Here is an 18,972-nt window from a genome sequence, read left to right as displayed (position 1 = left end):
GACCAGAACAGGTAACGCACTCTCTCACCAGAGCAGGATTGGCCACCCTGGTGCAGTACTGGGCCACAACCTCCTATATGAATACAACAATCAAACCCCGGCCCTCAGTCCCCAGCAGCCGCGAAGCAACTGACCACGGCGGCGGTCAGATCTGTGACGCTGCAGAGGGTGCTAAGAATACCTGGCTCCGGACAGGCCGCCATTGGAATCTGAACCTGGCAACGTTTAACGTTAGAACGCTATCTAGCGAGGCGAGTCTAGCAGTGTTATTGGAGGAATTAGAGGGTAGTAAATGGGATATAATAGGGCTCAGTGAGGTTAGGAGGACAAAAGAAGCATATACAGTGCTAAAAAGCGGGCATGTACTGTGTTACCGGGGCTTAGCAGAGAGACGAGAACTAGGAGTCGGATTCCTGATTAATAAGGAAATAGCTGGTAACATACAGGAATTCTATAGCATTAACGAGAGGGTGGCAGGTCTTGTTGTGAAGCTTAATAAGAGGTACAAATTGAAGGTGGTACAAGTCTATGCCCCTACATGCAGTCATGATGACCAGGAAGTCGAAAGCTTTTATGAAGACGTGGAATCGGCGATGGGTAAAGTCAAAACAAAATACAATATACTGATGGGCGACTTCAATGCCAGGGTAGGCAAGAAGCAGGCTGGCGACAAGACAGTGGGGGAATATGGCATAGGCTCTAGGAATAGCAGAGGAGAATTATTAGTAGAGTTTGCAGAACAGAATAATATGCGGATAATGAACACCTTTTTCAGCAAGCGGGTTAGCCGAAAGTGGACGTGGAGGAGCCCGAATGGTGAGACTAGAAATGAAATCGACTTCATACTGTGCGCGAACCCTGGCATCATACAAGCTGTAGACGTGCTCGGCAAGGTACGCTGCAGTGACCACAGAATGGTAAGAACTCGAATTAGCCTAGACTTGAGGAGGGAACGGAAGAAACTGGTACACAAGAAGCCAATCAATGAGTTAGCGGTAAGAGGGAAACTAGAGGAATTCCGGATCAAGCTACAGAACAGGTACTCGGCTTTAACTCAGGAAGAGGACCTTAGTGTTGCAGCAATGAACGACAATCTCATGGGCATCATTAAGGAGTGCGCAATAGAAGTCGGTGGTAACGCCGTTATACAGGAAACCAGTAAGCTATCGCAGGAGACGAAAGATCTGATCAAGAAACGCCAATGTATGAAAGCCTCTAACCCTACAGCTAGAATAGAACTGGCAGAACTTTCTAAGTTAATCAACAAGCGTAAGACAGCGCACATCAGAAACTATAATATGGATAGAATTGAACAGGCTCTCAGGAACGGAGGAAGCCTAAAAACAGTGAAGAAGAAACTAGGAATAGGCAAGAATCAGACGTGTGCGTTAAGAGACAAAGCCGGCAATATCGTTACTAATATGGATGAGATAGTTCAAATGGCTGAGGAGTTCTATAGAGATTTATACAGTACCAGTGGTACCCACGACGATAGTGGAAGAGAGAATAGCCTAGAGGAATTCGAAATCCCACAGGTAACGCCAGAAGAAGTAAAGAAAACCTTAGGAGCTATGCAAAGGGGGAAGGCAGCTGAGGAGAATCAGGTAACAGCAGATTTGTTGAAGGATGGTGGTCAGATTGTTCTAGAGAAACTGGCCACCCTGTATACGCAATGCCTCATAACCTCGAGCGTACCGGAATCTTGCAAGAACGCTAACATAATCCTAATCCATAAGAAAGGGGACGCCAAAGACTTGAAAAATTATAGACCGATCAGCTTACTGTCCGTTGCCTACAAAGTATTTACTAAGGTAATCGCAAATAGAATCAGGAACACCTTAGACTTCTGTCAACAAAAGGACCAGGCAGGATTCCGTAAAGGCTACTCAACAATAGACCATATTCACACTGTCAATCAAGTGATAGAGAAATGTGCAGAATATAACCAACCCTTATATATAGCTTTCATTGATTACGAGAAAGCGTTTGATTCAGTCGAAACCTCAGCAGTCATGGAGGCATTACGGAATCAGGGTGTAGATGAGCCATATGTAAAAATACTGGAAGATATCAATTGCGGCTCCACAGCCACCGTAGTCCTCCACAAAGAAAGTAACAAAATCCCTATAAAGAAAGGCGTCAGACAGGGAGATACGATATCTCCAATGCTATTCACAGCATGTTTGCAGGAGGTATTCAGAGGCCTGGAGTGGGAAGAATTTGGGATAAAAGTTGATGGAGAATACCTTAGCAACTTGCGATTCGCTGATTATATTGCCTTGCTTAGTAACTCAGGAGACCAACTGCAATGCATGCTCACTGACCTGGAGAGGCAAAGCAGAAGGGTGGGTCTGAAAATTAATTTTCAGAAAACTAAAGTATTGTTTAACAGTCTCGGAAGAGAACAGCAGTTTACGATAGGTAGCGAAGCACTGGAAGTGGTAAGAGAATACATCTACTTAGGGCAGGTAGTGACCACGGATCCGGATCATGAGACTTAAATAACCAGAAGAATAAGAATGGGCTGGGGTGCGTTTGGCAGGCATTCTCAAATCATGAACAGCAGGTTGCCACTATCCCTCAAAAGGAAAGTGTATAACAGCTGTGTGTTACCAGTACTCACATATGGGGCAGAAACCTGGAGGCTTACGAAAAGGGTTCTGCTGAAATTGAGGACGACGCAACGAGCTATGGAAAGAAGAACGATGGGTGTAACGTTAAGGGATAAGAAAAGAGCAGATTGGGTGAGGCAACAAACGCGGGTAAACGACATCTTAGTTGAAATCAAGAAAAAGAAATGGGCATGGGCAGGACATGTAATGAGGAGGGAAGATAACCGATGGTCATTAAGGGTTACGGACTGGATTCCAAGGGAAGGGAAGCGTAGCAGGGGGCGGCAGAAAGTTAGGTGGGCGGATGAAATTAAGACGTTTGCAGGGACAACATGGCCACAATTAGTACATGACCGGGGTAGTTGGAGAAGTATGGGAGAGGCCTTTGCCCTGCAGTGGGCGTAACTAGGCTGATGATGATGATGATGATGATGATGATGATGATGATGATGATGATGATGATGATGATGATGATGATGATGATGATGATGATGATGAATTTTATACGGAACCTCACGGCGATGGCGACGACGACGTCAGAAATGCGCCTAGAGCGCCCATATAATTGCTATCGCCATAAAATTATTGAAGGGAACAGTGTCCTATGTCATGGTGATGCACTTTGAATAAATATGTACTTTAATGCGGTACACATATTGAAAATGGTCGTGAATGCATTACACCATTACAACGAAAATATGGCATGAACAAAAAGCATTTTCACGCTATCACTAGCAAACAAAAGGAGACGGCGAAGCGATCGCTTTGTACAAAAACACCGTAAGGCAATGAATATACAAATCAAGGAAAGCAAATGTACACACCGTCGCATTTACAATAGATTAACTGGGTAACAAAAAACAAGGCGAGCTTAGCGTCAGCCATCCTAACTTATTGATTATCGGACTGACTAGTGCAGCGGGAGCGAAACAACCGTAGGAACACTCTGTTCCAGAACATCCACTAAACATTGTTCTGGCCGGGTGTTTTATAGTAACACTACTGTCATCCCCAGTCAATGACATAGTCAAAACTAAGAAATACACTCGCACAATCAGAAAACATTCAGTCCGCATCACTCTACCGAAGAAACCCTTTCACGGGTAGCCTGGTGAACCCTCGCTTCTCAGACCTCTTCTCGTTTCTCATCATGCACCGTTTTCTTCAGGCTCCGTACTCTTTTCCAAGCAGGAGCCTTTCATGCACAGAGAAGCAGGAAAAAAGTAGTTGCAGTTACAACACTCTCGGTAATCACCGTTATCAACACCTCTTCTCCGAGGCTTGGTAGGCATCGGGAGAAGCAGCGAGAGAGTGCCGAGGCGGAAACAATTCCCAATGGAAGCAAGCATTGTTGGTACCCCGTTGTCCGCGGGGACTCGTAACGAGTTGATTGCCTCGCGAAAGTTCCTCCGCGCCCTTCGCAGCTCTGGGAGTCAATAGAGCGACCGAATGGGCAGCCCTGCGCCATGGAAGCCGCTGCGGCAGGGGCAATGACTGTGTTGTTGCGCAGTAGCGTGGCACGAGAACCGTTCTATCACGAGCTGACGAGACAATATCTCAAGTCTATTTCTTCGAGAACGAGCGCGGGGATGTCAAGTAAGTTGGCAGGAGTCATTCGTCTGGCAGGGTGGATCACGAGAATTTCTGTTCAGCTCTCATCGCTCAGGTGCTCTTCGTGTCGTGCAAGTGACTGATTTTGGTGTAGAGCACGGCGAATGAATATTACAGCCTTCTTAATTGCATTTTTTTTAAGTGAAGATCAGCAAGATGGTCATTGTTGACAGAAACCTTATATCCTACGAGCAAAGTCATGTTAAATGTAGACAAACGTTCAGTTTCTTTCTTTTTCCCTATTGGACACTGTTTTCTATTTGTGACAAAGTTCTTCAGGATGCAATGTTTGCTTGTGCCTTCTGCTAAATTCTCTTTTTTTTTCTTGCAAGTCATGAAACTAGCTCAATCGTCTCCCTCCTTTCACGTGGGCGTTCATTCGCGCGAGTAGCGCTGTAGCGAAGTGACTGATACACGTTTATATACTGTATATTTCGTTATCACAGCTTTTTGCTATTTCCTTTCTGCAAGCACGGCTGATTGGCAAACGTGTTGCTGCTATAAACTCAAACTGCAGTCAGCGGGTATTATAGCAGAAGCAGGCTACAAATTGATAAACTAGCTAGAGCGCGATGTTAGACATCGCTTGTCATTTTTCCTATTTCTTCTAACTATTGGCTTTATCTCATCTGCGGTGTTAAGGCACAGCATTCCATAGCACTTTCACACTCCCTATGGCACTTCATAAAAAAGAATGCCGGCGTATTCGTTACGGTACGTGCCCGTTTCCAGCGTGCAATAACTCGCGCTTAATGAAAGAAACAAAAGCAAAATTCACGATGTTGTTCGAGAACATAAAGCATTATTACTAAGGTTTGAATTATGCAAAGTGGATGTTAGTTACCCTCCCTGGATGTTAACATGTCCTAAAATAGAATTATCGGTTGACGGGATTATATCTAAGAGAGACATGTTCATAGTAGCCACACAACTATACTGGTTCTCTTCCAAATTTACTCGTTATATAACCAGTACATCCACGTTTATACAGATGGTTCGTGTCATAAAAAATCCTCGACTTCAGCATTCGTCATTCCACATTTAGCGTTAGAGAAAACATTTAAATTATCTCGAGAGACATCTTCCACCGTGGCAGAGCTGTTTGCAATCCTGTGTGCTTTGCGTTTCATAATATCAGAAAAGCATTCGCCAAAATAGGTCATCTTTAGCGATTCGCAAGCCGCTCTCACATTACTTCCGAACAATAAGAAAAATTTTTTGAACACTTTGCTATTGTATGAGACGCTCAGTGAACTTATAAAAGCAAGCGCAATGAACCACGTAATTGCGTTTCAGTGGATACCAGGGCATTTCAATATTCCTGGTAATACTGCAGCGGACGCAGCTGCTAATCGGGCGCACAATAACGCAGAGATAACTAATCTTCCCCCATTCAGTAGCGAAGTCCGTCTGATCCTGAGACAGATTTTTTGTAGCCCCAGGAAAACTACCTGGTTTGATCAGCAAACTAAAAACTCAGAGTTATACTTTATAGACCCCTGTATAAACTTATCAATGCCGCAAAATCTAAGAGACAACAGAAAATTTTAAAGATTGGTACACCGCCTGCGTCTCGGTACTGCATTCACTAAACACTTCTTGTACAGGATAAAACGTGTCTCTAGTCCGCAGTGTTCTTGCAGCCATCCAGACGAAGATGTGCGTCATCTTCTGCTCGAGTGCACGAAATACGATCCACAAAGAAGGGTGCTGCAAGCAAATTTATTGATATTAGACAGAAGACCAGTCACTCTAAAAAGTATACTTGGCCCATGGCCAACAGCGAGCCTTCAGAAAAGAGCACTTCTTGCTCTGAAAAAGTTTTTAGAGGACACCAAAATTTTGGGAAAATATTAAATTTCATATGATCCGAATTCGTTAAATGAGTAACATAAATGTTGTTCGTGGTTCATAACTGATTTATGTGGCACTCGCAACTTTTACGCAATATGTATAATTCTGTGCCCTACTTACAGTGTATTACATCTGTTGTGTGTTTTGGCTTTTCCGAGTATCTGACTTTATAATGCGTACGTGTACTGAACTCATGCACAAAACTTTTCGATTCATGTACTGTTGGACTGTATATTTTTTATTCATTCAGTGTTCTACTAAGTGTCATATTTTGTGTCGCTATTCTTCCTTTTTACGTAAATTTGTTTCCTTTGCCAAGTGACAAGGAGTAGCCGGTGCCACCATAAAGGCGCCAACCTTTCCTAATATTCATTTCAATAAAAAAAAAACGTGCTCGAAACGCTGGCACGGTGCGATCTCAGGGCTGCCAATGATGGCAGCGCAAATCAAAGGCGGAAAAAAAATGTGCGCATTTTCGCGAACCGCGCAGCTGCTGTTTGCAGACGGAATGTTGTGTATGATCGTTGGTGACGACAACATTCACGAAGGTTCTGGTGCAAGTACACGCCTTGTGCGACACTAATAACAGTCACCTGCACTAACGTGGTGAAATATGTTTACCAGCCATAAATAATACCCAAGCTTCATATTATTACCTGCTCTTCGTAAGCGTACACCGCTATCTAACGGTTATACAAAGGCGTCTATATGACGCACAAAGCAGCACAAAGGCCCGAAAAAAGGCGTCAGAGGTTTCCTGGTTAAATATGTATTAGTAAATGTGCCATATCAACGAGTTTTAAGCAGAGCTTGTAAGCAGAACGAAGTTTTACATCCGAGTTCACTTCCTGAGGGAAAAAAAGAGCAAGAACATATTGCTGCGGTGCATATAGGTGATCGGGAAATAAATGGAGCAGTAACTTTACAGTTTATTGGAAAGGAACTTTGTAACGTTTTACGTTACACTAAAGAAAACGAGTAAAACTGCAACATACATACACAGTTATGGAGAGCAGTTAACGTTTGCATAGTAAAAATAGGCAGTATGCAGGTGCATACGCACGGCATTCACTGGCAGCGGGATGAGAATACTCCTAAATAAAGCAACAATTCTGTGCCGTTATGGTCTCGAGAGCTAAGAGGTTGTCACGTTTCTCCCATTGATTTCCTTAGCGCGCAGAGCCCACGTATTCTGGTAGCGCCTTTCCGTTATTGAACTGTCCAGCGAAACGGCTTCTTCCATGGAAGTCTTCTCAGTCTCTTGCGACACGCCAAGGCTTCTGGCTTCTACCCTGAAACCATTGCACACTAGAGACGTGCAGCTATCTTTCCGAGTGCGGTAACGTTCAAAACACTTTTACACAATCACGCGAACTCTTGGCTTTCGCTGTTGCAACCTGAGTATGGCCCAAGGTGCGCGTTGCTGGCAGTCAGATGTAAAAAGTGAGAGCTAAAGAGTGTGTACCAGACGACGTAGTTATGTGAATAATGAACGCACGCTTAAAGCGGGCTCGGAGCTCTGTTCCCGTCGCTTGCCTAAGTTGAATATATGACGGTCATTAGAAGCATTCTCACAGCTGCTCAGTGAGGAGGTGCGCACGTTTAAAAAAGTAGGATTCATAAGACTATAAACTGTACATAAAAATATCTAGTATTGAATGAAATTAGATGCTTATATGCTGAGATGCTTGCTAGATGAAGAATGCTTTCCTATACGGGCCCATGTAGTAGTTCGAATAGCAAAACATATATTACTTTGTCATACAGAAAGGAAATGCGTATATCACAGTAGACAAAGTAAGAACGGATTCATTTATTCGGCCATATTCTTTCTGTACTATAAAACAAGTATTATTGCCTTTTAAATAATACAACAATGTCTTTTTCAGATTCTTTCAATAGATTTTAATACGACCACACCACTCCGCTCTAACAAACCCTCCTATAACCCCTGGGTTTTTGCCAGTTCCCGTAGTGGGTTATCGCAATTATGACTGTACAATCAGGCATGCGAAAATAAAATTATGGTCTGAATGGTGCAGTAATGCTGCCATCACTGTCAGTGATTTCGGAACCGCTGGAATAGGTGAGATCTCTGGCTTCTCCTTCTTTTTCTTCTTCCGGACACCGACGCTCGATCCCTCTAACAGATATGCATTCTCGCTCAGAGCTTCCTACTTCTGCCTATCATAGCCATTTCCCTACTGCCGAGTTTATAAAACCATCTTTGAGTTCTATGTTCGAAGACAACTTGCAGCAGCAGTGAAACGGAACATTTGCAGGGCTCATTTTTGGCACATCGTTCTTAAAACGTGACGTTTGCCGATAAACAAAAATCAACTGTGACGAAAATAAATGCCCGAATATAAATGCGGGAAACATTCCGACGTGCTCTGTCTGGAGAAGTTTCCATGCAAGTAAATGCGCTGCGCTTTCGCACATTCTTCCTGCCCCTGTGCATGACGGTAGTACAACAAGGCGTCGCCATGCCATCTGTATATACTCGAGCATACGCCTCAAATTACCCATCAGCGCTGCGCATACTCGAGCTGTCAATATGTGCACGAACGGAAGCTAAAATATGTGAAGCGGACTCAGTTCCCCATTGAACGCTTCGAATAGGGTCAAGGTCTCGTCTCCTCTATAATTTCGCAGCACTGCTAGGCTGCCTCTATATCTCTACTTGCTTCATAACATTTTTGTGGTCTTTGTATTCTCGAGGCGTATTCATTCCTTTTTCGATCCATTCGCTCTGTGCTTTGCTCAGTGCTACAACAGCATTTACTTCTCTGAGTTCATCAAACGAAAAAAAAAAGAATAACTGAAAGCAATAAAAAACAGCGCTAAACAACAGGACGAGCAGAGGGACAGAGACATCAGCGCTGACTAACAACCAAAGTGTCTTTATGCTTTCAGTCGAGAAATGACTTTATTCTTTCAGTCAGTTTGAAAGACGGCTTGCTGCCGCATTTCAAAGCCGTCTTTGAAAGATGCGACCTACCTGTCGAAATATCGCGATGACAGCGCCCACCTTATTTCCGAAGCTTTCCACATTCATGTTAGCGGCGAAGCATGTGTACGCCTTCGCTCTATTTCTCTCCTTCCGAAGGAGATTGCCTTCCTATCGCATTAATTGCAATCCCCCCTGCGCATGCCCAATTCTTTTGATTCTGTGGTTTGAGATAGCGCCGGAGTATATATATGCTGACTGAAAGAACAAACACACTTTGGTTGTTAGTCAGCGCTGATGTCTGTGTCCCTTCACTCATCCTGTTGTTTAGCACTGAATTTTATTGCTCGTAATCATGAACCAACCAGCCCAAATGCGTACTCTTCAATTGAAAGCAGCTAAACAGGGAAGCCAGAGGCGTAAGAAATCAACCGAAATTCTACTATTTATCCGCTCACCGCCACGCCCCTAATATACAAAAAGAAAAGCTCAGTGTTAACGAAAACGTTTATCGACATATGTGAAAAGTTGATGGTAAAGTAATCCCTTCGCCCCATACGTCAACGTACATTTCGATTTTCTTAATAACATCTGTAGGTTTTTTTTTTTTGAAGAAACAACGAAGATCAATACGGCCTCTTCAAATAAGAATGAACGATTGGCGCTTGAATACGAGGCTTTTCGTAAGCACGAATTCCTTGTTTGCGACAAAGCTTTACCAATCGCAAAGCAATGTTCTTTAAATTGTTTATCTTCTAATTTCGCAGGTGCTCTAGACTCGCTGACTCAACAAGCATATATTGAAATAGCTCAGCTGGAAATTATTACATTTTAGTAAGTGGTTTCGAAAAACATATAGGAAGAACAATGGAAAGCGTTGATATTGGAATTCCTAGGAGAAAGAAAGACAGAACGGGCCACCATGCAGCGCCTTGCCTGGTTCCGCTCGGCGCTTCTAAGCATTATCAATGCCATTCGTCCACCGTGCGCGCAGATATTACCACGAACTGGAGGTGAATTCATGAACGTGAATTCGTGAACGCAGTGCGTGAGTTTCTATTACCGCATAAAATTCCGAACCCATTCACGGGTTCGGTAGAAACCCGCAGATTCTCGTTCTAACATGGCTTCCTTATAGCAGTGTTTTCGTGTTGACCGCAACACTCCTATAATGTAGAAATAATTGCCGACTAAGTGTCGTAACTGCTAATGTTATTTGAAGGAACCACATCCTCGATCTTGTTAGCTGATATTTTGTAAATCTTATTCTTGTCATCTTCAGTGCAGTTTCGCAATGACATATTCATTACCACTTGTCAGCATGAAAATTTACGTGCACGAAGGCAAGGGATAAATCATTTCCCTTAAAAACGAGCCTGCATGACGCCTTCAAGGACAAAACAAAGCAAACGCACTGTGCAGCACAGGATGACGTTTTTTTTTCTTCTTTCTTTTTTTTTGGGGGGGGGGGGGTGCTGCGAACGGGCTTTAGCGCCGCACACCACGGTAAAGAAATGTCTGGTTAAATTTGTTTGAAGTTTTCTCCACTAAAATTTCATGTGCGGGTATTCCGGTATTAATTAATTAAGTTATACGTTGTTTCTAAGTGCAATCAACGTATTAGCCAAGCAAGCTTTATTGAACGAAACGAGAAGGCTCAAACACTGACCTCGGACTCGCCTCACTACTTGTCGCAAACCGCTTACTTGACCCACGGTGTCCTAGTGGCTTTGGCATTGCGCTGCTAAGGCCGAAGTCATGGGATCGAATCAGGGCTACGGTTCTCTCATTTCGATGGGGGTGAAATCCAGTAGCTACCATCGGTGCATTGGGTGCATGTTAAAGAACTCCAGGTGGTCAAAATTATTCCGGAATCCGCCAATACGCCACTCCTTATAACCATGTCGTTGCTTTGGCACTTTAACCCGAAGAATTGAATTGGATTGAACACTTATAGAAGGTTTGATACAAGGGCTAGTTACATTACAAGCTTGTATGGTTGCCGACTTTCCAGAGGGCTGTTACAAAGGTCAATATGTTCTTTGCTGGAGTAGTCATTTTGTGCTGCTCACTAGCGAAATTTTTCAGAAGTTTGCTTTTTCAGCCACGTGACTACCGAATGATGAAGAAAGGCTCGGGAACTACCAGCAATCAGGTCAGGAGTTTGCGCCGTGGCATGGCGAGTAAATGGTAAATGCACATAAAACGTTTAGAGCTGTTAGGCAACCCGCGCGATCATCGTATTCTGGTGGGGTTTTAAAACTTAGAGTGAACTACGAGAAACTGCACTGAAATCTGTGACATTACATTGACGTTTAGGCGTGGTTGTTTTGTTAGGGAAATAGGAAATACTAAGCACGTCCTTTATTTCTTAGATCACAAATAAACTTTTCCCAGACAGATAAGTGTAAACACCGTAACGACAACACATCAGTAAAGCCTCATTTTGTTTTGCACATAAGTTTCACTTTAACTGACACTTGAGTCTTGAAAAGGATTTCGAAGGCTAGCTCTCTCTCTAGCAGTTTCTGAAAAATGCCTCGGAGGAATACGATTTCTTTGAAAGAGTGGTAATTGCTTTCTATATGCCAATACAAACGGCAGATTGTCGACCACAGCTGAAAACAGGGCTCATTTTACAACGCTGTTCAAACTAGAATAGGTATGAAATATGATTTCAAGAATGAAGCAACGTTATCGTGGACGGGCACGCTTAAATACACCTTGGACATGTCATTCCAAGTAAGGTGCACTGTACGTTATAAAACAAATAAAAATTCCCGGAGAACCCACCTCACGATGATTGTCGACGGCAAAGTGATTAGCCTTCAAGCACTATAGGGATACACAGTATTGTCAAAGACACGTTTATTTAGAGCCTGTAGTAGTCATTCTAAGACTTCGGTTGCTTCGGCTATATGCGGCATACATTCATCCCATCAAAGGCCCACTTTTCTATGACATTCGCATAAAAAGGGCAGTCAGGACCATTGTGCCATGATGACGTGTGCATGAGGGTGGCACAGTGAAGACGAAGGAATGTCATAGATGAAACGAAGAAGCTGGTATGACGACGGCAATGCCAGGACGACATCGAGGGGACAAGCATGAAATATTTGTGATAATATAACCATGCCAGAGTCACAGCAATGGCGGGAGGACAGCGGGATGACGATGACTGTATGACGACGGTGGATTAACGACAAGAGTCTTATGAGAGTCACGTGACGTAGAGGAACGAAAATGGAACAACCATGATGGTATCATAATGGTGTTATGACTACTGTATGACGACGACGCCGTGGCAATGATGGATTACAAACAAGAAATAATGTCATTGAAACGACAAAGGCAGTATTGACGACAATGGGATGACGTTCCTGAAGTTATTGACGATAGTAAGACCCCACTGTGATGATGACCACGAGGTGACAATGGTATAACGACGGCTGGGTCACGACGGTGGCATCACTACGACGGCATGGCAAGAGTTGGATGACGAAGTGGGAATGACGACGACGGAACGACCACGATGGCATCACATCGAATGCATGGCGATGACTGCAGCATGACCATGTATTGACGATGATGACATGACAACGGTATCAGTGCAATGAGATGGCTAGGAGAGTACGATAAAAATAGCATGACGGCGACTGTGGGGCGGCGATGGTGTGACCACGAGATCATAACAAGAATCCGATGACGAAGTTGGAGATGCTACGGAGTTGAAGATAGATAGATAGATAGATAGATAGATAGATAGATAGATAGATAGATAGATAGATAGATAGATAGATAGATAGATAGATAGATAGATAGATAGATAGATAGATAGATAGATAGATAGATAGATAGATAGATAGATAGATAGATAGATAGATAGATAGATAGATAGATAGATAGATAGATAGATAGATAGATAGATAGATAGATAGATAGATAGATAGATAGATAGATAGATAGATTCAAGTAGACAAAGACTGGAAATCGCAATTAAACCTGGTATGGTTCTTCAAAGCGAGCTGGCTGTGTTTTTGTTAACCTATAGTCCCACGCCTTTTTAATAAAGTGCTCTGGTCTTCCGAAATCATTTATTATACTGTTTGCTTTACCATAAAGGTTGCGCACCACACATATCACAATAGAACAGGGACGGCTTGACGCCTTCATTATACATGCCATTCCGTTGCAGAGGCATCCGTTGTAGAGGCTCAACTGTATACTACACCAAATGTTTTGTTTCTGATTTTATTCCTAATAATGTGCTTCTTGCACCTTTTACTGATTTTTAACACATGGCACAACAACGTGCCATGTGTTAACGTGGAGTTATAACTTCCAAGTGAAGACTCTTGAGAAGGCAGCGAAGTGTGTCCTTGCTACCACCTAAGCGAGAAGTATCATCCCTAGAATCAAGAAATAACATCGTGATACAAGATAGCACATCGGAAAGCTTCACGTACCGCTTGTATCTTCTAGCGTCGAAGAGTTTGTTTGTGTACGTGTTTTAAGCGTTGGAACGACGTCAGTCTGCGAGCCTTCCGATTCCTCGGGGCGATTATGTAATATAAGCCCCTGGGGAACTGAAGTGCATATTTTTCTGCTCACGATGCGATTTCGAAGGCTTGCATCCGCCGTTTTTCTGCACCAATAAACAAGCGTAGCCCCGCTTATGCCGTCCATTTAAATTACAAATTGGCAATGGCTCTTTCAAGAATTTTCTCTTCGGAATCCTTTAAGAGCTGCTTTTTATAATGTCCAAATACGACGGAATAGTACTTCCAGTAAGAAAGCTTGCACAAATCTGCGCCTTGTATTGTCTGTTTTTTTTTTCGAATCTTCATATTTATGTTATTGAAACCGGCAAGTGAAAGGAAAACAACAGTAGCCGCCATTGAATCTCTAAAGTCCGCCTTTAACAAACGAATAGACAGCACGGAATTTAAAGTGATTCTTACCTTTTCATTCTTGTCTCCATTGTAGCTCTTTTTTTTTGTAGTATCCACGATAGTACAGATGAATGACAAGACGATATCGTAAAGCAAAGTGAAGGAGAATTATTATTGGAATGAGTATGAAGAATGAAGCTACGGAGTACAAATGGCCGAAGGGTAGGCTATGAAAGAAAAACATGTTTTACTTAAGTCCCACCATTGTCGAAGCACATAATGAGTAGGAATAATCAGCAGTGCAGCTATTGGCATTATTGCACTGGTAGTGGTGTTTGAAAATTTTCTTGTAACTGCGACGGAAACAAAGCGTATGGGTAAGCTAATACGTACCTAAACTGCCGTGCCCTAGATCCCACAACGTCACTGAAAAACAAGAGCTATGCTCAACAAACAGCGCATTCAGACTGCTCCGGATGTATGTTTTTGTTTGAAGAACTTGTTGGGAATAAGTGGGGACACTATAGCGAAAATTACAATAATGCGAATAGCATTCTTTGCCTACTTCCCCCGTTTTAAGCCCATCCATCCGTCCGTCCGTCCGTCCGTCCGTCCGTCCGTCCGTCCGTCCGTCTGTCTGTCTCTCTGTCCGTCCGTCCGTCCCTCCGCCCATCCATCCATCCATCCATCCATCCATCCATCCATCCATCCATCCATCCATCCATCCATCCATCCATCCTCTTAAGGTGACTCAAAGGCCCAAGATGTCTTCCTGCTCTGGCCACTAAATATATGCTCCTGTTCATGACGCCGTAATCGCCCTTACACTGTCGCCAGTCTACCTTCATCTTACTCTCGTCATGCTGCCGTCGTCAAGCCTTTTACTGCGAGCCAGTGGCCCAAGTTCTCTAATAGCTTGGGCCACTAGGTACGGGTTCGTTGTCGTGATGCCGTCATGGTCGTTGCACCACCGTCATTCAAGCTTTCTCAACCGACACTTATCATACTGTGTACGTCATGCCACCTACGTCATACTGTCGTCATGCATTCGTTGTCAGACGGCCATAGTAAAGCCGTCGGGGTCATTCAACCATCGCCATTACAGCTTCATAATCTGATTTTATTCGTGCTGTCGTCGCCACACCTTTTACTCCAACACAATGGTCCAAACTGTCTAACAACATAGGCTACTAGGTGTGTGTTCGGAGTCACAATGCTATCGTGGTCGGGGCATCGCCGTCATCCCAGCTTTGTCATCCGACTCTCACTATGCCTTGCATTGTCATCACGCCGTCGGCGTAATGCCATCATTGTTGTGCCGCCTTCGTCTTTCCATAGACGTCAATAATTCTTCTTCATTGTATTGTGACCATAACATCGCCCATTCAATAGTGATTAGGCTGCATTGACCTGTTGTGAGACAGAGGCTATCATGCCTCCATTGTCACACTATCATAATAATGCCGGAGTGGTGGTGCCGTTATCGTCCCTCCAGTTTTTTAATCAGACCATTGTCATGCTGCTGTCATCACACTATCGTCGCCACACAGGTTTCGGGATACAGTTAGCATCACAACATTGTCATTATGCACTCGTCGTCACTGCCGCTGTCCTGTCATCGTCGTCGCTGTATCGTCGTCATGTATTGCTTGTCATACCATCGTTGGGATGCCGTCGCGGTTGTTTCATCGTTATCATTGTAACGTTCACATCCGAGCTTCGTCATGCTGACGTCGCGATACCGTTTTCGTGGTGCCGTCGTCGTCACACTGACGTTTCATCATCGTCATCACTTCCGTGTTGAAATCCCATTGTCGTCCCTCCGTCGTCGTCATTCCACATTCATCGATCAATCAAGGCCATTTCTTGGTCTTGATTCCGTCGCAACAATGATGTCATCACTCAATCGTTATTATGTATTTGTTGCCATCGTCACACCGACGCTATCATGCATTTGTTGTCACACCGTCGTCGTCATGCCGTATTGCTCATGTCGTCGCTGTCATTCCTGCTTCTTCATACGGTTTTGTCACACCGTCATGATCAAGTAACCATCACCATAAAGTTGTCGTGGTATCATTGTCTTCAGATCCTTGCTATTCCATCCTCATGAGTTAGAAATCAACATCACATTCTTGGCATGCCGTCATCGTTATACGTTTTTTTCGTTTGATAAATATGGTTCCTTCTTCACCGTTCAATCCTCACTGCGTCAGCGTCATACAGTCGTCGCCATGCATACATGCTTATGGGTAGCCTCGGCAAGCGAATGCCATACCAAAGTGACCGGACGTCGTAGTGTGTGTCATATAGCTGAAGCAACAATAGTCTCAGAATTACCACTACACGAGTTAAATAAATGCGACTCCAGGAATATGGTCGTTCGCTACATTGCTGGATTGTTATTATCATTACCGTTGACAGTCACCATTAGCTGCATTCTGCTGTAATCTTTATACCTTCCTATGCCTAAATATGTTTCGATGCATTCTACAGCGCATGCGCTGAACAAGAACGGGTTTTGCTTCCTCGGAAAAAATTCATCTGCAATGGAAACGTTAGTGCAGTCTTCCCTCGTGTGTATTTTATTTGCGCTGTGTTAATTTGGTTGTGCAGAGTACAATATTAAAGTATTCAGTTATCTTGATGTAAGTCTAGGATGCCCAAAATTTAAAAAGCAACGCCCTCATGAAACCTGTGGTCTCAATTAAATAAACGAAAAGTATTTAGGGCCATGAAGAGGGTGACTCTAAATGTGAGGAAACCTTAACACTTTCTCGGTGAAAGTTTCAACAATATGCCGGTGACAAGTGGACGAAGTTGAAGTTGAATTTATTTGCATCAGTAGTACAAACAGTAGTACAAATAGGTGAAGTATAATTGCACAGTTGGAGGTCCCGAAGTAAAAACTGTGGGGGGGACCTCTTAAACAGGAAACGAATGGGCGTTAGTACAATTGTGGCAACAGTAGCAGGCTACATCATACAAAGGTTGTGTTTGTCAGCAAAAAAAACTGGATTAAAAAGGGAAAGAAAAAACAGAGCTTTGATACAAAAGTATGGTTGTAGTGCGTGGAACATGCATTGCAGTAATGTCTTCATAGGGAATTTAAATGAAAAACAGCGTTTTAATACGAAACTGGGGGGTGGTAGCATGGGGAACAAGCAATGCTGTAAAGTATTGACAGGGACAGAAAAGTATATATATATAAAGAATATTCACATAGCACATATAAATTAAAAAAAGTATATAAATGCTTGTCCAAAACTAAAGATGTGTTAGTTTGTTACAATCGTGATTACACAGGCTTATACAAATGAGGGGCAAAAGTTATTTACCGACCGATACACAGGCCGCCATTGGAATCTGAACCTGGCAACGTTTAACGTTAGAACGCTATCTAGTGAGGCGAGTCTAGCAGTGTTATTGGAGGAATTAGAGGGTAGTAAATGGGATATAATAGGCCTCAGTGAGGTTAGGAGGACAAAAGAAGCATATACAGTGCTAAAAAGCGGGCATGTACTGTGTTACCGGGGCTTAGCGGAGAGACGAGAACTAGGAGTCGGACTCCTGATTAATAAGGAAATAGCTGGTAACATACAGGAATTCTATAGCATTAACGAGAGGGTGGCAGGTCTTGTTGTGAAGCTTAATAAGAGGTACAAATTGAAGGTGGTACAAGTCTATGCCCCTAAATGCAGTCATGATGACCAGGAAGTCGAAAGCTTTTATGAAGACGTGGAATCGTCGATGGGTAAAGTCAAAACAAAATACACTATACTGATGGGCGACTTCAATGCCAGGGTAGGCAAGAAGCAGGCTGGAGACAAGTCAGTGGGGGAATATGGCATAGGCTCTAGGAATAGCAGAGGAGAGTAATTAGTAGAGTTTGCGGAACAGAATAATATGCGGATAATGAATACCTTTTTCCGCAAGCGGGTTAGCCGAAAGTGGATGTGGAGGAGCCCGAATGATGAGACTAGAAATGAAATCGACTTCATACTGTGCGCGAACCCTGGCATCATAAAAGATGTAGACGTGCTCGGCAAGGTACGTTGCAGTGACGATAGGATGGTAAGAACTCGAATTAGCCTAGACTTGAGGAAGGAACGGAAGAAACTGGTACACAAGAAGCCAATCAATGAGTTAGCGGTAAGAGGGAAACTAGAGGAATTCCGGATCAAGCTACAGAACAGGTATTCGACTTTAACTCAGGAAGAGGACCTTAGTGTTGAAGCAATGAATGACAATCTTGTGGGCATCATTAAGGAGTGTGCAATAGAAGTCGGTGGTAACTCCGCTAGACCGGATACCAGTAAGCTATCGCAGGAGACGGAAGATCTAATCAAGCAACGCCAATGTATGAAAGCCTCAAACCCTACAGCTAGAATAGAACTGGCAGAACTTTCGAAGTTAATCAACAAGCGTAAGACAGCTGACATAAGGAAGTATAATATGGATAGAATCGAACATACTCTCAGGAACGGAGGAAGCTTAAAGCAGTGAAGAAGAAACTAGGAATTGGCAAGAATCAGATGCATGCGTTAAGAAACAAATCCGGTAATATCATTACTAATATGGATGAGATAGTTCAAGTGGCTGAGGAGTTCTATAGAGATTTATACAGTACCAGTGGCACCCACAACGATAGTGGAAGAGAGAATAGCCTAGAGGGATTCGAAATCCCACATGTAACGCCAGAAGAAGTAAAGAAAGCCTTAGGAGCTATGCAAAGGGGGAAGGCAGCTGAGGAGAATCAGGTAACAGCAGATTTGTTGAAGGATGGTGGTCAGATTGTTTTAGAGAAACTGGCCACCCTGTACGCAATGCCTCAGAACCTCGAGCGTACCGGAATCTTGGAAAAACGCTAACATAATCCTAATCCATAAGAAAGGGGACGCCAAAGACTTGAAAAATTATAGACCGATCAGCTTACTGTCCGTTGCCTACAAAGTATTTACTAAGGTAATCCCAAATAGAATCAGGAACACCTTGGACTTCTGTCAAGCAAAGGACCGGGCAGGATTCCATAAAGGCTACTCAACAATAGACC

The sequence above is a fragment of the Dermacentor variabilis genome, chromosome 4, assembly GCF_050947875.1.
Source record: "Dermacentor variabilis isolate Ectoservices chromosome 4, ASM5094787v1, whole genome shotgun sequence".
Lineage (NCBI taxonomy): Eukaryota > Metazoa > Arthropoda > Arachnida > Ixodida > Ixodidae > Dermacentor > Dermacentor variabilis.
Note: the sequence above shows the minus strand (reverse complement) of the source record.